Raw genomic sequence first — 11652 nt, 5'->3', positions numbered from 1 at the left:
AGTAACTATGAAGGTTTAGCAATTGTCGATGTGTAATAAAAGTCTTTATTCCATCATAAGATAAAACTACATATCTTATGTTACAATGAATTTGGAAAAACTACAGAAATCTACATACATATTATGAATTAAAAAGTATGTCATTACAATAAATGGAGCTTAAATATCAACCTATTTACAAAGGTGTTCATAAAGCGCTGTGTATTAATTTTCGGGCGCGCGCAGCCTTTTTTCCTAAGATTGTGTACATATGTCTTTTGGACATGAATGATGTCTTTCAGGGGGTGGCAATCCGTTGATTTTAGTTTCTTCAAAGTGTTTCGGTCTTGTTTGTTTAAAAGGTTCTTGATAAAAACTGGAAGTGAGATAAAACCGCGTTTATGACATCGGTCTAAAAAATTTTGTACAACCGTAAGATCGGACTCAGATGCCCCATAGACTGAAAGTGCATAGCTAAAATTAGCCAAAACAATGGATATAAAAAAGATGATCAATCTCTGCCTGAGAGTAATGTTCCTTTCTCAATGTTCGTAGGACGTGTAAACACTTGTTTGCTTTGACAAGCTTGGTTCTTACATACTCATCAAATTTTCCGTCACTCTGTAAAGTTACTCCTAGTAAAACGAAGCTATTACATTGGGGAATATTATTAATTGGAGGGTAGAGTACATTATGATTTTTCTTTCTAACAACCAGCTCTTTACATTTGCAAGGGTTGCAGACCATTCTATTGTCTTTACACCATGTTAAAAACTGTCCTACTAAGTCGGCAGACGGGTCACTATTCCTAGTGATAGCGAAAGAATAGTGGAATCATCGGCATATTTAAAAAGCACAGGGCAACCATTAAAAAAAATCTCCAAATCGTTCAAAAATATATTAAAAAGATACGGTCCGCTTACACTACCTTGTGTGGTTCCTCTATTGACAGATTTCCATTGTCCTAAAAAATTATAACTAACAACACGTTGTTGTCTTGCATAGAGGAATCTATGATACCAATTGATAATGTACGGATTTAGAGGTAGCTGTTTCAGTTTGGCAGACAAAATAGCATGGTTTACACAAACGAAAGCCTTACTGAAGTCCATGGTAAAAATTCGCACAACGCTACAGTCACTACTATCTAAATACTTGTATGTCTGGTGCTGGATAGCGAGCAAGGCATTTGTGCAACTACCCGCCTGTCTATATGCAAATTGGGTGTGGCTCAGGTTGTTCTCAATGACTGACTGTGCTTGTGTACGATACACGACCTTCTCGAACAACCGGGCAATAACGGGAGTAACGTTAATACCACGGTAGTCCGAGTCCTCTATAGGCATGTTCACTTTGGGGAGAGGATTAACATTTGCCCTTTTCCAGGAGTCTGGCCATGTATGAGTAGACAGCGACAGATTCCAAACGTAATCCGCGTTGCATGAACTTTTCTTATAATTTAAATTCCTTGTTTTTCCTTCTTTCGCGTTTTTTGTGTTCATTTGTTCTTAAACTTCTCATTCTAATATGTTTTATTTTAATTAAGAAATGGTTAGCGAACGGCGTGCAACCATGGAGTTATGTTCACGCTAGAGGTTGCTAATGCACGTATCAATTGAAATCCCGACCCCCCCCCCCCCACCCCGGGCCAAGGTGGGAGAATGTGGGAGATTTTTATGGTATTTGAAGGCACGGTCCGCCCGTGGGGGTGGGGGATTTCTCAGGATTTGCTTTACACATTCATCGAGGTCGGGGAGAGGTGGGGATTGGACTCGTGCCTAGTCTTATCATGGTAATTTCTTCATATGGTCACTGGAGTCGCTCGCTGGATCTCGATGAGCTGCACTTTGCAGTTTAGTTTAGGCATCCCAGATTTGAAAGGTAAGTTTCATGATTTATTTCTTTTATTTCATCATTTAGATTAATCCTTTGGGATTTTGCCTTGAGCTTCATGGTTTATTGGTTGGAAAATGTTATTGTTTTTTAATCAAAGCTTCTCACACAATGCAGATACACGCTCTTCCACTTCTAGAGTTTATTAAAACCACGTGGTTTCTTAAGTGCTAGATTTCCTCATTCTTTAGGGTCCAAAATATAAAATATAGCTCCTAGGAACTATGTTGTCTATTTTAATATAACATCAATTTCCCATTTAACATTCGTGTAGAAAAAAAAAAGCAAAACAAACGGACGTCTGCATGCATGCAACCGAGCATATACTTTATTAGCCGATCATAGAACGCGCTTTTTGTAAAGCTTTGTTATAATTTAAAATCTAGGAACTTTTAATCGTTAATTTTTTAAAAAATTTACGGTTCACTCTGAGTGTTTTCTATCGTTCGTCGAGCCCCTCGCAGCCGTCCTCCAGCCTTCTCTATTGCTCTTCAGCTTCTTTCCAAATTTGAAATTCAGGTTTCGAGTAGAAAGAATATTATGTCACCTTGGGAAGATTAGCTCTCACTATGTTATGTTTGTATGTACTTTTTCAAGGATTTAGTTACAGACGTATTTGCAACGTCACTCGCACTACAAGCTTTGGCATTATACTATTTCATTGTTCAAGTGCGAAACCAATTTTTTAGGTACGTTGCTGCAGACATTGCATCAAAAGGACAAACATTAATTATGCGAAAGAAAAAGGTGGAGTTACCGTGAAAAAAATATCAGAGGTTCTGGAAACGGAAACCACGTCATGAATCTGTGGTGGAATAAGATCAAGTTTGGGCGAGACAATTCCGGATATGCGTTGACAGGGTAATGGGCTCCTGGCGTTGACTGTTTTGTCACTGTATGAACCGAAGAACCTGCTAGCGATATATGTTGAATCTATCTGATTTTTCCAGCCACGGGTTTTGTCAACTGGATCGCACAATACCAGGGTCTACCAGCAATGTTCCTTCCATAAAATATCCCACAAAGACTGGCAGACTTGTTGTAACCGTCACGAACTTCAAGATACCTATCTGCAACACACATTGCCGAATATGGAGTCTTCAGGCTGAAATTCGGCTCCACATAATGTTCTCGAGAAGCTTTCAAGTGTTGGCTTGAGTCAAAGTCTGACATATCAAGGCCTACGTCTGCCATTATAGCAACTGCTGTTAATTGTTGGAAAACGTAAAATCAAATGGCTTTCACAGTCCATCATCCTAGGCTATATAGGTAGAAATAGGTGCTTTCTCTTATTTGAATTGACCTGAAATCTTACGAAAAAATCTCATAGTTAAAAAATACCATTGCCATTTTTTTTATCAAATCACGGAAGGTTCAGCTTGTTTTATCCTAATAATTAGCATCTTAAGAGTCTTAAATGTCTGTGAATTATAGGGGGGGGGGAGTATTAGTTTTCTAGCCATTGTAAGCTTCTCTAAAAGATGATTTTAACAGTAGATATCAACTCCTGGGTAAAGCCCAATTTTTTTTTTATTTGTTCTAAATCAGTGAACATCAACCCCAGTTTTTGGGCCGACACGTCCAAGCACACTGAAATTATCGTCTCTGCAGGTACCGTTATCGCGATCGCCAGTTTTATCAACATTGACACTGCTATGAATACGAGAAGTACTTGCTTATTTTAAAGACTATCATCACAGACAAATCGGTATCTTCACTTTCAGCACTAAACAGCTCTACCGCTTCTTTGTACTACAAACACCACAATCTTCATTACAAAACACCATTAACACTCCCCTCAGCATAGCCGTGACCACCAGAAGCACCGCCACCTTCATCATCATCCAACACAGTCATTAGAAAGATAAACTTTTACCATCTGGCTCATCAACGTCATCAACACCACAATAACCACCGTCTTCCTCTCATGCTGCACTACAATTGCCATGCAGTTTTACACCATGGCTTCATAACCATCATCTCACAACACCAACACCAATACCGTTAACAAAGCCATCACTTTGCTCAAGAACCAGCACCCACCGCAGACATCAAAAGCACACGCAGATCACCAGCTTCACCAACACTAACACAAGTAGCATCGCCTCCTTTATTAACAAACACCAACATCCTACCTGTGCCACCGACAAAAAATATTATGACGAGCTTCAACAGCAACTTACTGGCATTCCAACCCCCCTCACTACCACGTACCACCACCACTACAAGCAAAAACTATTATCACTAGCTTGAACACCATCATTACTGTTATCAGTAATCTTTACCACCACATGCACTAACAGCGGAAATTATCATTTCAATCTTCACCTCCAAATTCTACCATGACTTAAGGTCCACCAGCACAAACTGACGGGGACATTGGGTTTTGCGTGTTGCGGTGTTTTTGGACCCTCGCATAGCGGTGTTGCGGTAATCTCAAGTCTTGCAGCGCACGATGTTTGTAATTTCAAACCGAAGGTTTTCGGTGAAATAGACCATTTCTGACTCGCAGTTTATTCTTTAACCCTTTGAAAAACTGACTAGAGTTTAAGGTGGCTGAACACAGTTTTCGCGCGCGCTTTTGCTGATGCAATCCAGCGCGCGCACAAGGATTGCCGAAAACAAACATGCCGCCAACGGAGCGGTCATTTCATTTATTCAGCACGTACCCGCACTATCTGTGCTATTTTTCTCTATAGTTGGCGCAGTGTAGAGAGGGCTGTAATCTTTTATTACAAAGATATGTTAGAAAGGTTAACGGTGCAAAGAACCCAGCAATTCTCAGCTTTTTCGTCGTCACCGAAAGAAACCAGTTAAATGCAGCGCATGCGTAGTAAGTAAAAAAATTGCGATTGAATGGAAAATTGCTTTCTCGTAAATATGCCTATTTCTTGAGAACCACTCATTAGCATTTCACGAAATTTGGGACAAAAATACTTTAGGAAACAAGCCGAAGATCTTGTTGCCTACTACTGCGCATGTATTAGATCCTCCCCTGACTACGCTTGCCCTGCCCCGCCCTGTGTTCCATTATTCTCTACCTCAGTACTTACAGTCAGAGTTAGAAAGAGTTCAGAAAAGAGCTCTGGCGTGTATTTCTCCTAGAATGTCATACGGAGAAGCGTTAGAGGGCGCCTGTTTTTACCTCTATCAGGGAACATCACGAAGACATTACAAAGTCTTTATTTAGATCAATCAGCGAGAATCAGAACAGTAAACTACATTACTTAATTTCTGAATCCTATAGCCCTCATTATAATTTAAGGCGCCAAAGAAAGTACAATGTACCAGCAGCCAAGACAAAGCGTTTTGCTAATTCGTTTTTCGTGAAGGGTGCGGCTGTAACCAACCCAAGTTGAGAAGTAATAGAACTTTTAATAGAACTTTAAGTCATCATATTTTATATTTGTATACTAGTAGCTTGTAAAAATTGCGCAATTCAGTATTTTACTGCTATGTGATTCTAGTACACCAGACTATCTATCCAGTCTATCTATCTAAGTAACTGGAGTATTGAAAAAAATTGATTTTAAACAAAGGAAATTCTAAAAAATCGAGTGAACCTTCAACACGAGATAATCAAAGATCTCTCTGTTAAATTGTTAGCAAAATGGTGTGAACTTGTGAGTATCGTTACATGCTCGCTGCATGCAAATTATAAAGAAAATCTAATGACTAGATTTTCTACAATTCAAAGAAACAAAATCGATTATAATTGCTTATTTATCTCTTTATGTCGCCATGGCAACGGCACATACGTCACCTTAACTATCGAAAAAACAAAGCTTGTGTTGTTAACTTGCTTGGTGCCAATTTTGGCGACCGAGAGATCAAGGGTTTTAGAGAAAATGGCAAAAGAAACAAAGGTATCAAAAACTGTGTTCAGCCACCTTAATAAACTCGCGGTTAATTTTCGAACAAAATAAACAAGAAATCCGAGTTAATCATTAACAAACATTAGCTGACTAACCCCAGGCCGAGTTCGTTAACCTCTCTGGACCTTAGATATTTGATATACTTTCTTACAGGGGAAAAAAAGGGGTGGAACAATTTCCTACTAATCCTGCCCTCCCCAATCCCTTGACCAGGTCGGATTAGTGAAGAACAGGAAGTGGTCCGAGCCAGTCACCGTTTCTGTGTCTCCCTTGAAAAAGGATAAGCTACGCTAATTTACCGTACGTCACCAGATGCTTGCTAGTACAAGTAAAAACACGATAAGATAGCATTAAGTTTTCAGTGATCGAATTGTATTGTTATCATAAAATTGTTCCTAAGTCAAATAAACTTTTCAGACCGGCCTTTCGTGACATTAAATCCATACCACGACAAAGCGGGACATGATCTCAATCGTCCTGTGGAATGTCGGTGTCAAGAATACATCGGGAAAAACACCAAACATTCTCCATTTATTTTTATTACACGAATATTGCTTATTTAATTTAAATATTTAATATTTAATTTAAAGAGTCATGGGCTATTATGAGACATATTCAATAATAATATAATAATAATAAACAGTTTAACGTGGAGAAACACTTAGCTAGAAGCTAGTTTACAGGTTTTCCACGAAACAACTTAAACAAATAATTCAAATTGAAAATAACATTGTTAAAACTGGCCGAAGGCAAACCAGTTCGCTATATTACAAGCATGGCCGAGGATTTGAAACTCGGGGCTACCGTGAAACAAATCCAAGTAGCGGCCAAGGCGGGACTTGAACCCGGGAGCGACGGGTTGCAAGTCCGATACGCTGACCACTCGACCACGCTGCTTCAAATTGCCTTTAAAGCGAAAGACCCGTGTGCTCTCGGAAGCAGGCTTTTCGGCGTGTTAGCCTAGAGGAAGTGAAATAGTAAACCTGTCAGACAAAAGAAAAAGGAAAGCCAAGCCAGAGAGGTGCTGAAGGTGATTCTACCGATTTTGAATCCACAGCCGCTGTCCTTGGCGTAGGAAATGAAAAGAGCGATGTTTCGACGATCCTGGAATGGGTGGCCTTCAGTCCAGTCCTTAGATGTGGTGGAATTGATTTTCTCGTAAACTCCTTAAATAGAAAAGATAAGTATGTTATTATAAACAGTTAGTCTTTGTTGTCACTGCTTGCTTGGATCCAACTAACTCAACACCTTTAACTCCGACTTTCTTCGGACTGTTTTAAAGGTTTATGTAGTACTGTAATAAAAACTGCATACAAGAACATGATACTTTTTGTAGACCTGTTACGTTACAATTTCCATCCAGAGTCTCTAAGGCGAAGGACGTCTTTTATTGTAAAATGACATGCTTGTTCTCAAAACAGAAACTTTATAAGATCCTTTCGGGGCGAGCTGAAAAAAAAAAAAAAACACCGGTTCTTCCGTGCAACTTCTTACCTTGGCCTATATGAAACTGATATTTGTTATGTGGTTTGCGTGACCAAACATCTCTCATTTTCACAGACTTGGAGAAGCTCTTAGAGTCAGAAGTTCGACCCCAAACCGGAAAACTTTACTTCGCCAGCGGTTGCTGGCTACATTGAAAGCAAGGGTGCTTGCAATATTGAGTCGACACTGGTTAAGAGAAACATCGTACCTCGACACCTACTCGTGATTCCCGCCGCAAGGATGCAGGGAAGTAGGAATAAATAGACTTGGCAAACGAAGAATAAAACAAAGTACACCTTGTTCATCGTAGGACTGTCGTTCTGGCCTTTGGAAATTAATTCTTTGGACATATAGACTAGCGATATAACAACCCCAACACCATAACTGAACCAGTGCACCATAAACCAGACACTACAGGATGACACTGTGTTGAGGACAATTGTACGCAGCTCCTCGTGTATTATTATGATCTCCTCGAGGGTTGTATGTTCTGCCTCAAACTCTTGAATCCGACTAAGTGTGTGTTCTGCGAAAGTGCCTGGGGAGAGCAATGAGAACAATAGTATATTGGGGTGCCGATGGAGATATATATAGCGGTTGGGATTGCCATGAGGATGCTATTCGTGGAGGTGGGGAAGGTCGCAATCCCGAAATATTGGATAAACAAAGCTTCTCATACCCTGGTCCCAGAGGTTCTCTTCTCTCTAAAAAATATAGGATAAATCTCTTCTCCCTAAAAAATTGGCGCCAAGCGCCGACGAGCTGCGAAGCAGCGAGCAGTCGAGAGAACCTCTGGTGGAGACCGTTGAGAACCTCACTTTGGTGCATTCAGCTGTTTTGACAGCTGATCAAATCTATCACTTTTCAACAGCCCATAGAAAACGTCAGTATCAAACAAAACAAAAACCTTAGGATCGGGGGGTTTCGTAAATGTGTTGTTAGATATGAAACTACTCGGTCTGGAGGGGATGGGAGCGCCAATGTTTTGAAATTACTATCTGTCAAAATACTGCTACACGTGCGACAGTTCTCCACCGTGTATCGACAAAGAAATTAAGTTTGGCCTTTACATTTCCACGGTGTACTTATGAATAGAACTAATTACACTCCTGTCCAGCGCTTCAGCCATCGACCAAACGATTTTTGCAGAGTCTGTAGAGAAAACATCAAGATCACTGGCCGTTCACATTAGAATATTTTCTCCGACAAGAATAAAGAATTTCTCGACATTTTTCGGACTGTCGGTTGCTTCAGACGTTCACGACACGAAGGATTTATCTCAGGTTTTATGTCAGAAATGCTATAGAACTGTTTTGAAATATTACAAACTCCTAGAACAACTCCAAGAACTTGAAAGACTTCGACTAGACTATAAGGAATCTGTATGGGAAAGCATTGACATACAGCGCGAGAAGAGGTGCGCCAAAGACTCCCCGGTTGATAATCATGACATAAAGAATGCAAGGGAAAAAGCGCCGTATCTTTCCCGCCGCTCCAAAGAGCAAAAGAAAACTTTGTATGCTAAATAACAATGATATAGAAGATCCTTTGTCAGCTTTGGATGGTGATTATTTCTGCGATTCGAGGGATCAAAAACGTAGTCGTGCACGAACAGAGGTTAGAACATTCGAAGTGAACTCAATGATTTCTGTTATATTGTCGACACTCTTGTAACTGGTTTTACCCTGGTCCCAGAGGTTCTCTTCTCTCTAAGTTGAGTTGAGTTTTTAATCGAAAAATTACAACTAAAATGTTGCCTGTGAAATTTAAATCGCAGTGACTAAACGTACGTGCGGCAGCCGGACTAGTTTACAAATTACTACTGATTTCCGGCAGTCGATTATTTTCCAATATATCTCGGCACTTTTCATTTTGTAGAATAGCTTCAGGACTCGCAATTACATACGAGTATTTGCCCTTCAATATTCCAGAATCGTCGATTTCATCTGTGGTTAGACTTGCGGCTGTGATTCCTCGGTAATGTAGTTCTCTTATATGCGAATCAATGAGTGACTTCAGTGGGCAAATTATCAATACGATCGCACTGCGAGAATAGTCGTATCCTCTGAGAGAAAGGTCATGGCAAAAGTCAGCGAGCAACTGGAAAATGATGGACTTGCCGTGACCAGTTGGCAAGATGGCGAACACATCTTCACGATTAAGCAAAGTAAACAAGGCGTCGTTTTGTTCATTTGTGAGTTGATCTATCTCTGGAAAACGATTCTCCAAAAACAAAGGAGCTATTGTGTCAAAGTAACTTTCCGATGACACCATGTTCTGATGATAAATATACGGAAATTTGTCTTCTTTTAAAGCGTGTTTACAAGTCTCGTAGAGCAATTCGATCTTGAGGTGTGATACTTGCCACACTCCCGTGTGTATAATGTTGGCGATGCAAAACCTACCAACTGTTCGGTCCCTCGGTACGATATCGGAATACTTCACCCTCCCCCACATATTTTTTCACTGGCCAATCACAGGTATCGAAAAATAATAGCCAATCAGATCGCGACGATCATCAACTCAGTGCACCAAAGTGAGGTTCTCAACGGTCTCCACCAGAGGTTCTCTCGACTGCTCGCTGCTTCGCAGCTCGTCGGCGCCTGGCGCCGATTTTTTTAGGGAGAAGAGATTTATCCTATATTTTTCAGAGAGAAGAGAACCTCTGGGACCACGGTAAGCTTCTCAAAGTTGAAGGGATAAACTGAAGTTGTGCAGGTACATCAGTGCAGAATTCAAGAAGTCAGTCTGCTTGCATACAGCTGTGTAAACTCTGCTGCTGCGCAATTGTATTTCTTCTCCTTTCTTGTATCATTTACCTCGTAAAGTTTAATTTTTTTCCTTTCAACAATGCTTAAAAGAAAGGTAGAATTAACCAAAACAAAAAAACAGGCACTTATAGATAAAAAACATGACGGTGAAACATAGTAATCTTAATCATATATATAAAAAAAAAAAAAATGATAACGATAGTAGAGTTCTAACAGAACATCTTAAATTGTGCCCGGCCAGCTAATTTTAACCATTGTTCATTAGGTATTAAAATAAGACATTGCCAATTTTAGGATTTGCCACAATTTTTTACAGATTGCCTGTCTGAATTTAGTTACCTTTAGATTCCAGGCCTAGGCTATTGTAAGAATGCCAGTGAAATGCATGTATACTGCAAAGCTACTACTAATACTAAAGATGATCCAATGGCTTGAAGAAATGTACAACATAAGCAAGATCACACTGACGAGGATATCGATCATACAATTTGGAAAGTTTTTTAAAAAAAATTCTGCATTGAAAACCTCAAAAAAGGTTATAAATCCTGTTTTATTGCCTTTACAATATCAAATCAACATTTTGAAATTATTGAAGAATTCAGAGCTTTTGTCTATAATTGAGGCTAATTTAATTGATTTCTAGAATAATGATGGAAGAATGCGATATCCTTTTTATTTAAATTAAAGTGTAAGGTAGTTAGATTATTTAAGGCTTAGATTAGCTTTATGCCTGTTTTCATCGCAACTTTCAAGATGAATTTACATTACTAGAGGATATGCTATGTTGACTTTCTTCTCTTCTGCTTCAATATTATGCAAAAAGTCTGGTGGTCATTAAGTTAGCTATAAACTACTGGAGCAGAAAATGGGAAGGTAGTAAAAATACCCAGCTTGTGACTCATGCTGTAATTTTTTCAAGTTGAGAGTAAGATTCTTTTGATATTGGAACATACATCATGATTGTCCGTATCATGGCTGATGGCCCGTAAAATAATTTTCAATTCAAGATAAATATAGGGGTAGCACTAAATATTGCATTTACTGACCATATTTCTTCTCTATTTCATGTACTGTAAACCCTTTAGGGTTGTATGCACGATTGTTCCGACATGAAAAATTTTTCACAAGGTATGTGCATTTCACAAGGTAGAAATCTGGAAATGCAAAGACTTACTGGCACTTAACCAGGCTTGAAAGTGTCATGCGCTCTCTTATTTAATTCATGGTTTCAATTTTACCCCACATTCTCCCTTTTATTCTTTAGGAGTAAGTGTTTTTACTGTTACTTTCAAACCGACAAAATGTAATCAACCCGTGTCACTTATACTTTCAATGTCCATGGAACTTGCTAGGGCTAACTTGTTTAGGTACATACTGGCCCTCTCTCTCTACTGAAACAAAACCTTGACTCTACAGGTCTCTCCCCGGTGTCCCCCTTCCAGCTAGAACACTATTGGTTTCTGAATTGCGGTAAAAGCACTCCACATAAGCCTTTGGAGAGTTTCAATAAAGTAAAGGGTGGGAAAGGGTAGTCTAATGAACTAACTCTGCGAGAGATGTGCATTTAAGGTCTGGCTAAGTCTTTATAGTGGTGTTTCTGATTATCATTGCGATGTCAATGGTTTTAAAGCTTGTGATGGCCAGAGCTA

The 11652-nt window shown here is 39.5% G+C and overlaps 1 pseudogene across 1 annotated transcript in view; it reads right to left on the bottom strand.

Annotated features, from left to right (window-relative positions):
* Nucleotides 1–5039: 5039 nt before the first annotated feature.
* The window catches only part of LOC111335049 (uncharacterized), a 7423-nt pseudogene continuing 810 nt past the window's right edge, over nucleotides 5040–11652 (bottom strand). The window contains exons 2-3 of the transcript XR_015996032.1: nucleotides 7441–7770; nucleotides 5040–6913 (exon numbers count right to left, since the gene is read on the bottom strand). The product of XR_015996032.1 is annotated as an uncharacterized LOC111335049 (transcript). The remainder of the gene's footprint in view (nucleotides 6914–7440; nucleotides 7771–11652) is intronic.

The sequence above is a fragment of the Stylophora pistillata genome, chromosome 1 (genome assembly GCF_964205215.1).
Source record: "Stylophora pistillata chromosome 1, jaStyPist1.2, whole genome shotgun sequence".
NCBI classification, from domain to species: Eukaryota; Metazoa; Cnidaria; class Anthozoa; order Scleractinia; family Pocilloporidae; genus Stylophora; species Stylophora pistillata.
The sequence above is the reverse complement of the archived record's forward strand: the minus strand, read 5'-3'. Positions and strand labels throughout refer to the sequence as shown.